The sequence below is a fragment of the Columba livia genome, chromosome 4 (genome assembly GCF_036013475.1).
Source record: "Columba livia isolate bColLiv1 breed racing homer chromosome 4, bColLiv1.pat.W.v2, whole genome shotgun sequence".
In the NCBI taxonomy this organism is placed as follows: Eukaryota; Metazoa; Chordata; class Aves; order Columbiformes; family Columbidae; genus Columba; species Columba livia.
This window is the reverse complement of record NC_088605.1, coordinates 33,825,443-33,841,824: the sequence shown is the minus strand read 5'-3', so window position 1 is coordinate 33,841,824 and position 16,382 is coordinate 33,825,443. Positions and strand designations below refer to the sequence as shown.

Sequence of the window (16,382 nt, the reverse complement as noted above, 5' to 3'; positions counted from 1 at the left end):
TTCCCCAGGAGTGGTAATGAACTTTGAGAGCGGTGCTGGCAGAAAATGTGTGGCAGGGCCTGTGTTCTTGAGATAAGGTCCTTCTGTTGGGAGGCATCGGGGTGTGCATGTGTTATGGGAGAAGGAAACCCAAAGGGTGGAGGTGTTACCTAGCATGGAGACCTGTGTGTGGCCTGAGTTTGCTGTGAGGGTGGCAGGAGGGTATGAAGGTGTTCACCACTGAAGTAAAATGTAGAGTTATAGAAATAAGAAAAGGGAATGGAAGAAGGGATCCTTGTCCACGAATGGGGTGTGTGAGAGGGTGATACAAGAGGCAGGAGTGTGCAGTGACAATAGCAGCTTGTAAAGTGCTGGAGCTGTAGAACTGGGGTAAAATATTTGTGAGCAGTGGTGCATACCTGTGCATGGCTTTCATGTGCTGTGGAAGGTGCAGGGTTAGGCAATGGCATTCTAAATTAAGAGGTTCATGCCTGATCGGGCATATAGCCTGGTGAAAAGGAATTTGTTGGGGACTAATGTCTTTCTGGACAGAACCAGATGCCTGATATGCAGCTTGTTTGCTGTGGAAGTGGCAGAAATATCTAAAAACCTTTTGTATGGCCTTTTTAGAAAGTCCTACTGGGTAGGGTGTTGCCTCCCCAGGGAAGGATGGTGCCTGTGTGCAGCTTTTGTAGGCTGTGGAGATGACATGAAAAGGAGGAGCGTATGGTGGTAATTACCAGTGTATGGTGGTAATTACCTTTATGAGCTTAAAAGCCTTGTCTTTGGGGGGAGTTTGCAGCCTAAGGAAAAGTGATGTGCAGTGGGGGTGGAGGAGAATCCTTCTTAAGGATTGACAGATGGTTGTGTGGGTGTCACAGGTGGAAAGAGTGTGTGGTGTTATTCATAGAGTAAGGGACAAGTTTTTAGTCAGGCTTGCACTTTTATGAGAAGTGAACTGCTAGTGATGAGTGCAGCTTTGACCAGGAGTGACACGCACTTGTGGGTAGTTTTCAGTTGCTGTGGGACCAGTAGAAGTGTGGCTGCAGTAGTGTTCAAAGGCTGAGTGTCTCCTATTTGAGCAGGCTTGTGGGTTTGTGGAGAAGGTACCCACTGGAAGATGATGGGAAAGCTTTGCACAGGAAAGGTGCACACAAGGTATATGCCTCCTATTTGGGATGATGGGGTGGGAAGCAGAGTCTATGATGGTATTTCCAAGTGAAGTTCCTTAGGTTTGAGAGCTATTTGTATGGGCTTAGTCTCCCAAGATAGGGACTGCTTGGGGGATGAGGAAAGCCTTGCCTAGGAATGGCAGATGCCTATGTGGTTTCCATGTGCTGTGAGGGTCAGCAGGAGCACACAATTGCATTTCCATGCTGAATGTCTCATGTTTGGGTGGCCTCATCTCAGCAGAAGGGACCTGTTGCAGGGGTTGGAGCCTTAGCTGAGCTGGAGGGCAGAAACCTGTGTGCTGCTGCCATTTGTGGAAGAGGCAGGAGTTTGGCTGCAATGATGTTTGGGGAAGAAAGTAGTGTTTGTATGGGCTTATATTGCAAAAGCATCCGCTGTAGAAAAGATTACATTCCCCAAGCTGGGGGCAGATGCCTGTGTGTCCTGGTTTTGTTAAAAACAAGTTTCTCTTTTAGTGAATTTGCCTGTCAGCTAAAGCCTTCACATATTGTCCCATGATCTAGTAAACGGACTAGAGTTGGACCAAGGGTTGGACTCGATGATCTCTGAGGTCTTTTCCAACCCAGTCGATTCTGTGATTCTGTGATTAACTGCATTTTCCTGGAGAACCAGACACATGTTTTGGTAAACCTAGCAATGGAATGCAAACTTATCAATAAGCACGGATGGACATCTCACGAGAGGGGCGACGAGAAACAAGTGACCAAGAAACTGACCAATTGTGTATAACATTCCATTCACGCGAATACTTCATATAAAAGTGGGAGATCACGAGGATCTCGCCCTTTTTTCCTTTCCCCTTTCCCTTCTGCTTATGGCCGACATTAGGAGAAGACCTTGCTAGTCGTCCCTGCGAACTGAGACCTAGTGACAGACTGAATCCAGCTCCGGTTGGCTGCAGAGTCTAATCCAGGACTTTGGTTGCTGGCTCTGCAGTTGCTGAGACTTTCAAGCTTGGTTTTGTATATTTTGTATTATTTTCTCTATTCTTATTAGTAGCATTAGTAAAACATTGTTAATTTTTCCAACTCGCTTCTCTCTGTCCTTCTTTCCCTCCCGATCGCCTGTCCTGAGTGGAAAGGGGGAAGAGGGGGGGCAAAAAAGGGGAAGTGGGGGGGAGGAGGGAGAGGAGGTTAACAGTACATCTGCCAGGGTTTTATTGTCACCCCGCAATCTAAACCCTCGACACTGTGTGAAGTTTACATGGTCTGTGAGGGCAGCAGAGCTGGCAGGAATGTGCAGTGGCAATGGTGTTTACTGGTAAAGTGCCCTGTATGAGAGGCATTTGGGTGGGATGGGCAGGGAGAGGGAGAGTTGTCCAGAAGGACCAGATGCGTTTGAGGGTGGCAAGGTGAAGTGTGCTATGGGAGCATGGGCTTATGGGCTGAGGTATTCGGACAGACTCAAAGTCTTGTGAGAAGGGAATTGCTGGGGGGAGGGCAGCCTTCTGTAAGACTCACATATGCATGTGTGTAGCTTCCATATGGTGTGAGGGTGGTGGGGGCGACAGAAGAGTGCAAAAAAAATTCATGAGCTGAGTGCCTCACGTTTGGGTGGGCTTGTCTTCCAAGACAGTGCCTGTTATGTGAGGAGTCCTTACCCATGAGATAACTGCCTCATGTTTGACAGGGTTGTAATCTTGTGAAAAGTGATTATTTGGTGGTGGGTAGCCACCCCTAGGTGAGGCAGAAGCCTGTACTTAGCTTTCACGTTCTTGGCATGAATGTGTGGCAGCACTGGCACTGAGGAGTGAAGTGAGTGGTGTTTGTGGGAGCTTATATCCTCATAATCCCTCTGTCAAGGGCCAAATCTTTCCTCAGGAACAGCAGATCTCCGAGAGAGAGGAGGCAATCCAGAGTATGCACTGGCAATGATGTTCACAAGCAAAGGGCTTCATGTCCGATTATATATGAAGTTTTTTCTAAGAATGGAATCATTGGTGGAGATCCTTAACCAGGTGTGAATGCCAGTGCACAGCTTCCACTCACTGGGGATATAGTGTGGTAGGAACAGTGTTAATAAGCTTGAATGCTTTCTGTTTGAGCAGGCTTGTGGACCTATGAAAAGAAGCCCTCAGGTAGAGGTAGCCTCACCAAGGAAGGGCTGCAGATATGTTGGGAGGAGCCTTGTCTAGGGGTGGCAGGGGATTGTGAGGTGAGATATGGGGAGCAAGAGCTTGCTGTTGTGATGGCATCATGACCAAAGTGAAGCCTGTTTGGGCAGGCTTGTCACTATTCAAAAAGGCATGTTCTGTGGAGTAAGGAGAGAGCCTTGTCCTGGAGTGACCACTGGCTTTGGGCAACTTCCGTTTACTGTGGGTGTCTGGTAGGCAGCAGGAGTAAGATGAGCACAGTGATTCATGTTTGAGGGAGTCATCTTGAAAAAGGGCCATTCCAACAAGTGAGAGATGGATGGACCTTTGCCTGTGATTGGCAGATGTCTGCAGTGGTGGCATAAACTGCAGCAGGGATGACTTGAACTTCTATACTTGACCTTCCCACCTGTCTTTCCCACATTTTAGGCTTATTTACAGGGAGAAGTAAAGTAAGCAACAATCTTCGCAACAGTTAACATCCCATGTTATCTTACCCATCATGGACTTTTTCAGTACTGCTTCTCTTAGCTGTATCTTAAACTGAGGCAGCTTTATCTGGAGCCTTCTACCCATTTGAGGCCCTCTTTAAAACAAGTTCACAGCAAACTACTGTAGCCCACCTCAGGCTTTAGCATCTGCTTGCCTATTCTCTTCTGACTCCCTGCTTTAGAACACCTGTTCTTATGACTATTACACTTTGATTTGTCATTTCTCTTTCCCATCCTTATCGATTGCTGCCTTGCAGAGGCATAGCTACATGTTGCCCAGCCATCTCACGCTCTCTTGCAGCACCTACCTGTTTCCAGCCTCTTCAACTCCACAGGGATTTCTTTTTGCTCTTGCCTTTATGCCACATCCACGTGGAACCAGGAGGATGAATGTGAGCAGCAAACTGATTCTCTGAAACTGCAAGTCCTTGTGGTGCCTACTCGTCTACTATGACTGGCTGTAATTCCCAGTTTAGGAATCCCTGACTTTGTTCTCTCTTATGCTGGTGGTCTTTTTAGAATTTGCACTGAGGTTAGTCTGAGTTATAATTTAACTTGATTGGTATGAAACTACTTTCATTCTAAATATTGTCCACTATGCCAGGCATGCTGTTATACTTGGGATATTCACAGTTAGGGCAAAGGTGACCGATTAATGTCCAAATTTCTGTGTGCGGTAGAGGAAAGAGGTGGTGGGCAAAAGCTGAAATGAAGGAGGGGAAAAATCTGACAAGTAAGTGTGGTACTTTAACACCTAAATCCTGTTTACTTGAGATGTGGGTCATAGGTTCATCCCTCTGAAAACATACTAAAAATAACAGCACTGAAAGAATTGTTAAATAGTATCTTTATACTGAAGCCTTCAATTCATAATTGTATGGATTAATTTGTTTTGATTTATTGGTTTTGAAAGATACTCTGTATGCTGCTGTAAAAGTTACCTTAAAAGATAATATTGTTTTACGTTATTTCTCATGGCTCTTTAGAAATCTATTAGGTTACCAAAGTATGCTGCAGCAACAGGTAAGGATTTGATCTGTCTACTGTTACAATCACCAATTTAAAAAAAATAAATTTCAGTGTTCTTGTCTTAACAGTACTATTTTGAAGACTTCTCTCAGCTATGCTGTAACTCAGCTATACTGGGTTTGTAGATTAGATTCTGAGTGGCAGATACTGACCCAGGTTATTGAAGGAGAGAACTGTCCTGCTTCATTCTGCTTAGTGTCGTGGACTCTGGACTGCTGCGATGTTGGCATGCACTGCTAAATTCCTGTTCCACCAAAACCAGGTTTATCTTTAAATGCCTTAAGGTAGTACTTCTGGAAGCTGTAATCGCTGTGTAATTTTGCTCATAGAGTAGTTCTGTGAGGACACCTACACTCACATCTACTCAGGCAACTTTAGTGGCTGCACATACGGTTAATGACACAGCAATCAATAGGAAGATATGCACTGGTTTTGTTTAACTGAGGCATTTTCTTATGAGAATGGGTTGTTCACTCTGCTCCTAATCAGAGATAAAACACTGGATGAGGAAAGCAATCTGTTGCTTTTATTATACTCTTAAAGGTTTCACTGAGTCAGGTAGAAAGCTGTGAGCAAGCTGTTGAGGGTCTACCCTTGCCTGTTAGGAAGATAGTGGTCTGTGAATGCTCACTTGGAACCACAGAAAGAGGAGCTTGTGGAAAGGAGATGTTGCTGCCGTCAGCAGACCTGTTTCACTGAAGAGTTCAGAAGTGAGGTGAATGTGTAGTGCTGGAGATGTCTAAGTGCCTTCTTAATCTATTCCTAAATAGTAATCATTGACTTGCAACAAATACCTTATGATGAAGCATAAGGTGCAGAGGGCACCTTTTAAACCTCTTTGAGGCAATGCCATCTTTTAAAGGTGTCTTTCCTTCTCAAAGCAGTACAACTTCCTATTTTTCTTGTGCTACCATTTGCTTTGTAAGAAAGTAGGCTCTGTTTTTCCTACCTCTGAAGCTGTTTTGGTTTTGCGAATACCAAATAAGATTAAAAGGGTCCTTCCCGAGTTGGGTCATGTACACTTTAGGATTCTTTACATATGCAGGAATAGAGCTTCCATAGGAAGTTGCATTTGGGAATCTTCTATTTTAACTGAAAAGTCTCCTATGTTCTGTCCTGCTTAATCTTTTAGTAGCATTTGGATTAAAAGGATGAGCACCCTCAAATGTATCATGAATTGCTTTCAGCTTGACTAGAATTCCAGATTACTTTTCTTGCCTTTGCTAGTAACTGCCACCTAGTGTGAGCAGTAATAGGAGAGATACTTAAGTTACACATGGGACAAGAGGTGAGTCAAGCACACACTGATTTAAACTTTATATTGCTTTATATCCCTTTTCTTTACCAAGACTCTTCTAGTTGTACTTTGCCTTTGAAAGACAGGGTAAACTCTGAAACAGACATAATGCTTGCTTAGCTGTTGGAGTGGTGTGTTTTGATGAGGTATAACCAAAAATGTGGTACTTAGCAACAAGGTTCAAGGATTTTTAGACTAATAACATGAATGACTGGTGGTGATATATTAGAAGACAATTGACCTTCTCACCATGGAAGATAAAGGTGACTTTGCTGTAAATGCTTCTCTCAATAAAACCTTTCTGTTGACGGTGGATTAATCTTGGATGGTGGCTTGCAAATGTCTCACTGAAGAATAATAGAACACTTTTAGGTTTTTTTTGTGATGAGTTATGTTATAATTTTACTTCTTGTCCATCTTGACTCTATTTAGTAACTTCATTTCTTTAGAAAGTGTAGCAGGGCTTCCATATTTGACTCCTTCAATTCTATGAAGCATGCCCTTAGGTGTGACTCACAATATAATTTGACAACAATATCTGAAATTATTATCTAATACGCAGCTGAGCATATTATCCTCAAAATATTTTGCAGAATGATTGTTGGCACAAAACAGAAGCAGAAAAGGCGTTGTTCACAATGTGTTGCATCAAAGCTATTTTAAATTTTTCGAAGTGTTTTGTCTTGTTTTTGAAGTCAAGTTATCTACCCAATAAGAACTGAGATGAATTTCATTAAATAAAACAGTTCTTAAGACTTGCTTCTGGATGTAGTTGAATATCCTGAGACTTAGTGCAAGTATGTAAAGTTCTGGTAGGGTGAGATACCCTCTAACATATCTTTATGCATGAACAATCTGTTTCCATGAAACTCGTCTTGGGCAAGATTTGATTGATATCAAGCACTGTGAATGAAATGTAGTCATCTTCAAAGACAGAAATAGCAGGCAAAGCAGGACAATCAGTACATTTATATTCGTATGTTTTGGATAGGAAAATATTTTTTGACTTTTTTGCACAACACTTTCAGTTCAGTAGATTCCATTTTAGAAGGAAAAATTGAAGTGCCTTAAAAGTAATGGAAAGCAAAAGCTTTTTCATAAGATTTAGTACTAATATCTGGATTATTGTAAATAGTTTGGGTAATGGGAAAAAAATGAAAGCTCTGATTACAGCAAAAAGTGAAAGATCTTGTTCGCTTTTATTATCTATGCACAGATATTTGCTTGCACTTCCTGCATAACATTACAGTTGCATAAACACAGTGATGTAATAGCTGTGGGCCATATCTCAGGCTGCCAAGGCAGTTCCCCTGGCCTGCACCCTGCTTTCAACCATCCAACGATTTCTTGGCCTGGCAAATAAATTAACCACAGGTCAAATCAATATTCTGATGGTAGCTGCTTATTTTCACCTGCCATTTTGAGAGAGCATTGGTCTTCTCTCCCTGCCAAAGACCAAATTGAAATTGGGGAGAGTTTTGTGATCTGTCCAGTAAGTGCATTGCTTCTGAAAAGTATTATGCCTACTGTACCTGCCTAAGAGCCATACTGAGGTATATTACTCTGATCTCCATAAATGGCAAATTTAGCAGGGAGGTAGGTGCTCTGATAAACTCTTTTATCACAGTCTCTTGAGATGGAGAGTTTACACCACCTGATAGTGAAATAACTAGCATTACAACTTTCTGTTCAGACCAGACTGTTATTCTGAACAGATTTTTAGTCTGCTTCTAACCCAACAGAAATCCATTTGAATATCACTGTCTGAATTGCACTATAAACTAGAAGCATTATTCTTAATCAGGATTACAAAAAGATGCCAGGGAAAGGTCTGTTACACTAATGAAGATAAGAAGAAGCTTTAAAGCCAAGGAAATTGCCATTGTCTTTCGCCTAAATCCATGAGCCTAGCATGTTCTATTGGATATGTCTAGAGACTGAAAGCCAGACAGCAGGAAACAATAAACCACAAGGGTGACAGTGGAATTTAGCCTGAGTGACATTGTTCACACACTGGAGTGACAGGAAAAACAGTGCATTGAAAAACAAACTTCTCCCGGTAACTTGTAACATAATTTTTCTCATGGCATGGAAGCCTATATTTAAAATGTCGAGCAGGTGGGGTGTTTTGTGAGTTTTCAGCAGATAATACTAGTTTTTAGAAATTCAAAGTTTTTTTTCCACTGATTTTGTTTTTCAGGGAGTGTTTTGAGGGTCAAGAAAGTCAGCGAGCCAAGATAGCACTGCAGTCAGAAATAAAACAATGGCTGATAAGAATATTAATCTGATTTCAGTCTGTGTCCAGGGTTCTGTGATGTTCAGGGTCAAGTCATTCCTGCTGGGAATGTTTATTATTTTGTACAGGGAAGAATAATTCCACAGGAAGACGTCAGAAGAAACCGTCGCCAAGCATGGTGCATAGGATCAGCCTCCTTTGTGGAAGGCACAGTTGCTGTCCTAGGTGATGCAAAACTTGAAGAAATGCAGCTTCTCTCACCATTTCTTCTGGTTTAAAGCCCCTTTCCCAGAAAGACTGAAAGTCTGATTTATGCTTGTGCTTAACGAGGAGTTTTGGAATATGAAATACACAGACACGACCTTCACAGTTAATGTTTAATGACATCCTCAGTTACTGTGAGAATTAGCAGGAAAAATTCCTTCTACTGAAATCTTCGGTAGTATTGTTTTTAAGCAGAAACTTGTCAATTTTCCAGACTTTTTTTTTGTATCCACCTGGCTTGTAATATTGTAATTGATAACACATCCTGAAACATTTGCCAGGCTTGTTAGGATCTTTGTTGATTTTTAAATCAGTACAACTAAATACTTATCAACCTTCTTGCAAATAAAATGTGGTGCAATGTGAACACCATAATACCACAGCTGCATTGTTGGTCATCAGCTCTTTCTGTGCTTGGAACTGCGTGCATTTCTTGAACATGCTGTAACTCATCGCTATTCTATATTGGTGCAAATTCCTGAAAGTCAAGCAAGCATGCTTTTTAAACAGAATCCTTGGCAACAAGAAGAAAGGAAAAAAAAAAAAAAAAATCTAAAGGGCTTATTTTTCTAAAGATTGACAGAGGCTACAAGTTGAGAGGTGAATCAAGTGAGCTGGATAATGTCCAGAAAGCGAGATTAAGAAGAAAGGAAAGAATCTTAGGCTCAGGCAGAAGAATGATAGAGTAATTTTCTAGGACTTAATAGTGTGACACCAGTGAGCCTTTTAGTTGTGTCTGCCAGTGTATTTGTTATTTCCTTTCTAACTTAAGCTCAGTTTGCTTTACTGTTAATGCTGTCCTCAGCAAAAGAATGAGTCACCTCTAGCAAGTAGATCCATGTTCCAGAACAATGCAACTTTTTATACATGAACTGAACAGTTTTCAGATTCAGGAGAATACAAAACAAACAAGTTCTTTAGAATATACTTGAAGTGCTGTTTATCACTTAATAGTTGTAGCCAGATCCTTTGCTAATGTAAATAGGCATAACCTCTATTGATTCCAATAGGACTATGATAAGCCTTTACAATACAATAAGATATTGGGTAGGGAGCTGTTACCATCCTGTTTTCACGTTTTGTTGTAAAGGAGTCTTGCAATATTTTCTCTTGAGTGGCTGTCATATCATTGCTTGCAATATGCTTTAGATGCTGAATAAATGAAATTGTTTTAGTTTGCTTCTGCTCAGTAAGTATTGTTAGCCTGATCAATAGCGCCAGTCATTTGAAATGAGGTTCTACATTTGCTGGAGTATCCGTGAAGTTGTAGATCAGGGGTGTCAAACTCATTTTCACCAGAGGCCACATCAGCCTTGTGGTTGCCTTCAAAGGGCCAAAGGTAATTTTAGGACTGTATAATTGTAGGAGTAGTCGGGTACTACTAACTACTGAGCGTACTGAGTCAGTAGTTAATGTCAGCTCAGAAAAAATGGAACAGGAGATATCCTAGCTTTAGGACTGCAGAGAAAACAAATGTTAGATTTCTTACGCTCATGTTGGCTGCATAGTCCTATGTGGTAGACTTTTCAGCTAAACATTTGCTGTTGACAGAGAAGGCATCATATTATGGTTGCCTGTGAAGGAGTTATTTTATCACTTTCCTCAAAAGGAATAAAAGCATTTGGAAGTAAGGGAAAGTTTATAGTAAACATGGTTATTTCTGTTGAATAATCAGGTGTCTAAACTTCATTAATTTTCTTGGCTTTGTCAATATAGAGAATTTTATTCCATTACATGATCATATCCTACTTTTACCATATGTGCATCATTCAGTATATATAATGAGTATGAGGAGGAGTATCAAAATTAAAGGTACTGCTCACAGTTTATTTTAATACATTTGCAACCTAACAAGTTTCTATTTTTTTTTTAATTTCCACCTATATAACAGTAATAAAAACCCAATAGTCTTCTAATTCTGTAATATTGATTTACATATCCTAATTTTATGAGTCTACTATATATAGTATCATTTTCCCTGTATTTTGGTTGAAAGCTAAAATGATGAGAAAAATGACAGTGGAGAAAATCCTCTCGGGCCCTCACCTTTTCTGAGTACAAAAGCAAGAAAATGACTGCAGTTATTTTCTTTTAGTGGTGTTAACTTCTATGTTCTTAAACATTCCATTGAATTTCTTTATTGATGAGTTTGAAGGCCTCTAGATGATGGACAGGATAAGGCAAATAATGTTTATCAGTTCAGACATTTGTAGTCATAGCAATGTCTGCTGAACAGAAGCTTTTCTAGGCAAGGTAATATTGGACACGGCACTTCTGAAAGAAGAGTCAGCAGAACCCTTCATTTCAGCACCTCTTAACATCTTTGGCTAGTGGAATGCCAGCACTATATAACTTATTCCCTCTTCTAGTCCATATAGTTCTGAAGCAAAGAATACCATGCTGTAGGTCATGTTTCTGATTCTGACCTACAGACAGGCACTGGAAGGAGTATTTATTTTTCTACTCTAGGCCTCAGAACAGTGCGATACAAATGGGTTACAGCAAAATGTCAGGCTCCTTTGGAGCAGATGTTCACCCTGGATTCCAAAGGGACCATTATACCTGGTTCCTGCTGGAATATGACCAACTACGTTTAAAGCCTAAAGTTTGAATATACGGACAGAGCATGCCTCTCTGCACCAATTCCCTTTAGTCTGCTGCAGTATTGCGTAGACTACACTAACTCCGCTTAAATGCATCCTTGTTGAAATGGAGTGTTTCCGTTTCCTGTTAGCACCATGTAAAGAGCTGCAATTAAGACTCATGACTTTCTACCAATGCCATCAGTGAATGTCTTCTAGTATCATATGTAATATAAAGGGAAGCCTGAAATATGCTTTCCTTGTAAGTGGTATATTTGGTGATTTCCTTTAATCATTCAGATGTGACCAGGTGAAAACCCACTAAAAGGAAGGTAGGTTGGCCTAAGCTCTTTGAAATGGATGATGTGAGGTTGAGTTGATACTTTGTAGAATCATAAAATAGTTAAGGATGGAGGAAGGGACCTCTGGAGACTGTTTAGTCAAGCCCCTGCACAAAGGAAAGGTTGGTATGGGCCATATCCAGTCTGGTTTTGAATGTCTCCAAGGATGGAGACTTTACAACCTCTGAGCAACCTGTTCCAGTGTTTCATTACCCTAAGAGTAAAAGCCTTTTGTTCAAATAATTTCCAGTATTTCAGTTTGTGTCCATTGCCTCATCCTTTTACTGGGTACCACTGAGAAGAGTCTAGCTCAGACTCTTTACATCCTCCGATCAGATACTTATACACATAGAGATCCTCCCTGACCGGACTGGTCTCTTCTCCAGGCCAAACAATCATAGCGCTTTCAGTCTCTTGTATGAAGAACACTCCAATCCCTTGACTGCTTTCCATGTTCTTCCTCTGGTGTATCTTGTATCTGTCTTGTATGCAGGAAGCCCAGAATTGTGCACAGTAGTCCACATGTGGTCTCAGCAGTGCTGACTGTAGGGAAGGAACTGCCTCCATCAGCTTGCTGGCTAATACAAACTAAGGCGTTGGGGTTTTGTTACACTAGTGCATTTCTGGCTTGCATTCAACTTTTTCTCCATGAAGAATTCTAGGTTTTTCTTTGCATTTTCTTTGCAAATGGACACCTGTGTGTGTAGGTACACGGGTCTTTTTTCCTCCTCAGGTGCAGGATTTTCAGACTTCCCTTGGAACGCGTTGGTTTGTCAGGATTAGCCTTAAAAAGTACTGCTGAAAACCTCTGTTTTTCTCTGTATTTATGTTAGCTTTCATTGGCAAAATGGCTTGCATTTCAGCAAGAATATGAGACTCAAAAATAGGCCATGGCCTTGCCAACTATAAATACCACAACCTTAAATCAAAGCTTCCGGGTAAATGCAGATATAAAACAAGTTTATGCTGGCTTATAAACAGTCACTTTGTCCTAATTTTGCCATGCATTTGCCTGTTACTTCCAGGAAAATGCAGTTTACTTGTGGGGGCTGGTAGTTTTGTACTGTGTCTCTTCCAGATTTTGTTTTCTGAAACTTTATTTGTGCAGTGCTGTAAATGGATGGCATCATTGGTGTGTACTGTTGGATTCTTGTCTTGACCCTGACAAAATCAATTCAAGCAATGATCTTTAACTACTTCTTTCCAACCCATGTAATGGGCTTTTGTCTTCTGCAAAGGTTATATTTATCCAAACACCACCCTTGAAATTCCTTCCCAGAAAACCAAATGTCCTCTTTCGGATATCTCAAATCAGTTTCTCATGGAGGGTGTCTGCTTCCGAACAGACAAAGCTTTGAACAACTAGAAATACCTTGTTTGGGCATGTGCTAAGGACTCTTTCCTGTTATGATTGACTGCAGAGGTTAGTTTCCTGTGTTACATCATATAATATAAAATGATTTAACTTCATAAAAAGTTCATCAAACTTTTGTATAATCATGTTTTCTTTCCAAACTCTTTGTGGAATGATGTGTGTTGTGTTTAGACTTTTCCTTCATAACAGCTTGTTTTTTTTGTTTTTTTTTTTCACGTGGCTGTTGGTCAGGAGATTAGGCTGTGCTTCCACTCTGAGGTATTAGTTGTAATATCACTGTTCTCCTGTCTTCTCTTGCCATATTTGTATTTAGGCCTGCTGAAAATTATTCTTATGTACATGTATCTATGAGCTTTCCCCCTCTTTTACTAATGCTTGGTAGAGGGTAGTGCTTCATTTGCCTAGTATCAAAAGAATCAGAAGTTACTTTATAGTAATAGTTGAAAGCATTTTTTGCTGTGTGTCATTGCAAGAGCATCTATAGGATCAAAATGAAAGTTAAAAGTTTAAAAGCCAGCTAATTAAGCAGGCTGCTTTTGACACAACATATGTATTGGTTGCAACAACAGATTTGTATGGGAATTGTGAGTAGATGGAGAAGACTTAATATGGCTACATTACTACAAAGAAATGAGGTGGCTGGTCTTATCTAGGGTCCCAAATTCTTTTCAATGGGTAACCCATTTTCAAAAGTATTAAGTTTCATTAAGTAGCTATTCCTGTGGAAAAACTTGCTGATCAATTAAAAAATACAACTCTACTTACTACAAATTTGCGGAACACTGGACAAGCTGCAAAGAAGTTGATTGTTATGTCATTTGGTCATCTGCAGGCAAATGTGGTCTTGTGATGTCTGTGAAGGTCAAAAATACCAATGGTACCAAGAAAACTGAAATTTTCAAGCAGTCTTTTAGATGTAGAGGAAACATCTTTAGAATTTTCAACAAGCTAACAGGCTATATTTAGTTATAAGCTCATTTACAGCATAAGATTTAATATGATGATTTTCCAGAGTGGACTAACTTAAAGATGGTATTCTTTGAAGTTAAGGATACGTATCATAGTTCAGGGTCAATAGTGGACAGAGGCAATGGCAGGGGTCTCGTTTCAACATGTCTCAGGGGCTTGCCAAAGATGATGGCATTTGCTCCCCAGCAGACCCATGTGTACAGGAAAGGTCCAGTGCTTCTGGTGCTTGGTGGGCCGGGGCAGTGAGGCAGCACTGAATGCTAGCAGGGCCTCTTGGACACAGCTGCACACCCTGCAGTGTCCTGCACCTTTTCTCCATTAGACATGCTCAGTTGCCTCTTAGCAAAGGAGCATGTCTTCTACTTTCCTTCCAAAGAATTCTGCTTTGGTCTGTGTAAGGGATACAAACATCATCGCCCACACAAGAAGTAAAAAATACATCAAAAGCAAAAAAAATCCCCATAAAATGTCAAACCCTGGAAGAAGATACATCTGGCTGTGTACATTGCCATAAAAAATGAGTTATAGCCAACAGTGGCTTTAGTGCCTAGCTTGTTTGCTTGTTGCTTTTACTGAACCCGAATAGCCACTGTGTTGCATTAGCTTTTTATTTAGTATCATTTCACTTGATCCAAGTGAACACTCTGGCCATAATTTATGTGCATTCTTTAAACTAGCATTTCAAACTAATTTCATATGGGTGAATGATTTAAGTTGATAGCTTAATGACTTCCCATGATTCAATTAAAGAATTTATTATGCAATGAAATGAGGAACATAATGTGAATACTGAAGTGTCATGGTCAAATTCTATTTTTGCTCAGTTCCAGCTACAAGAGCGGTACTGAATAACAAGGGTGTGCAGGGGAATGCCCAGGGCTACCCTGCATTCTGTGCAGTGTCGTCACAGAGTATAAGTACTTCACAAAGTCTGCTTTTCATCTTAGTAAATAAATGTTTGGCTGGATTACATTACTTATGTTTATCAGAGCCCTTATGCTTTTGCATAAATCATTTGGATTAATTTTTAATGTAACCTAGATAAACAGAACCTCATTGTATTATGCTTTGTAAGAAATTTCAGGTTAGCTTCCAGTTTGTTGAATACCTGTATTCATAAGCTACACAAACATAACACTGATGCTTGTCACACTCATCACTTTCATGCTATCAAAGACAAGTTTGGAAAGGTATGCATGAGAAATCTACTGCTGAGACCTGGGGTAGCAAGTTTCCCATAGCATTCCTGGAATACCAGAAGAAGAAATATGCAAATCGCTTCAAACCCAGACGCTTTGGGCACAGCTTACAAATTAGTCTTTTCGGCATAAATCCTAGTTCAATAGCTTAATTATTCAACTGTAGTTTTGCACTCCTGCTACAAAAGGAAGGAATTTCAAGCACATTGTTAGGGAACTGCTTACAAGCCCTCCCCTACGAACCTTGGACCTCTTTCTTAACTGCAGCAAAGCAGGCTGAGAACATACCACAGAGCAGTATGCTGGAATAATTTTTAAATGTTAATGAATAATATGATCACTTTATTAGAGTGCCCTTCTGTGATGTTTTTCCAGGCACTGTACAGGAATGTATTTGTGCATACAATGTTTTATTTGCTTAAGAGAACAAATCACTTTTTTGATATCCTTTGACTTTTTTTTTTCCCCCTTTTCAACTTTAAAAGTTGTTGTAAAACTTCTGTGAAACAGGGCAGGGTAACTGGCAGAGAACAGTGTTCTAATGTCTACTATAAGTATTTTTAAAGAGACATGATATATTCTGTATCTAAGAGATTAAGGAGATCCTTTCTGTGCAGCAGCATCAATCATTCCTTCAATTATGTCCCTGAACTGCTTTCAGAACTCTGATATCTCTTATTTCTTCATGTCATATTATATGTGACAGGAATGAAAAGTGGCTGTAATTATATCAAGTGGGTACTACTTCCCATTTTATTTCATGGCATATATAAAAACACGATCCTATTTGTATCTGGCACTGAAAATATGGGTAACGTTCTCACTAATGTGGAGGATACAACAAACTAACAGGAATGATTCAGGTGTTTTTCCTCAAAACAGGTTGGCAGCTTGAAAAAAATGTGCTGTAAATTAAAACCACTCATCCAAGCAGCTCTAAATTGCATGACTAGCACTTACTCAGCAAATGACTTCCTGTGGACCTCACTGACCTTGTCAACATTGTGAGGAGCATGGCTTCAGATGGAAAAAATGGCTTTTGAATAGTTGCTCTGAGAATACAGGCATCTCTGTCACAGGAGGCATGTTTTGAAACATGTGAGCAGTCTTAAAACGTATAAAAGGCATAAAGATGATTTCTTTTTTTAGTTTGTATATTTGGTGTTCCTGATTTACAGCTTTCTTGCTTGTCTCACTATTTTGTGTTTAAGGCTATAGCTTCAAGAATTCTTTTTTAAAACAGTATCAGCTTGCTTGGAGGGAAGGTCATTAGCTGTCATTTATGCAAGAGCTTCCATTTGTCGACTTAATTGAACTAACATGCAAAAGTAATAAGG

At 40.3% G+C, this 16,382-nt stretch overlaps 1 protein-coding gene across 2 annotated transcripts in view; it reads right to left on the bottom strand.

Moving 5' to 3' along the window:
- The window catches only part of SORBS2 (sorbin and SH3 domain containing 2), a 224,502-nt gene extending 220,277 nt beyond the window's left edge, over positions 1 to 4,225 (bottom strand). For both annotated transcript variants that reach the window (XM_065061133.1, XM_065061140.1), the window contains exon 1: positions 4,062 to 4,225. The gene's annotated coding sequence lies outside the window, so the exon portion shown is untranslated. The remainder of the gene's footprint in view (positions 1 to 4,061) is intronic.
- Positions 4,226 to 16,382: the final 12,157 nt, after the last annotated feature.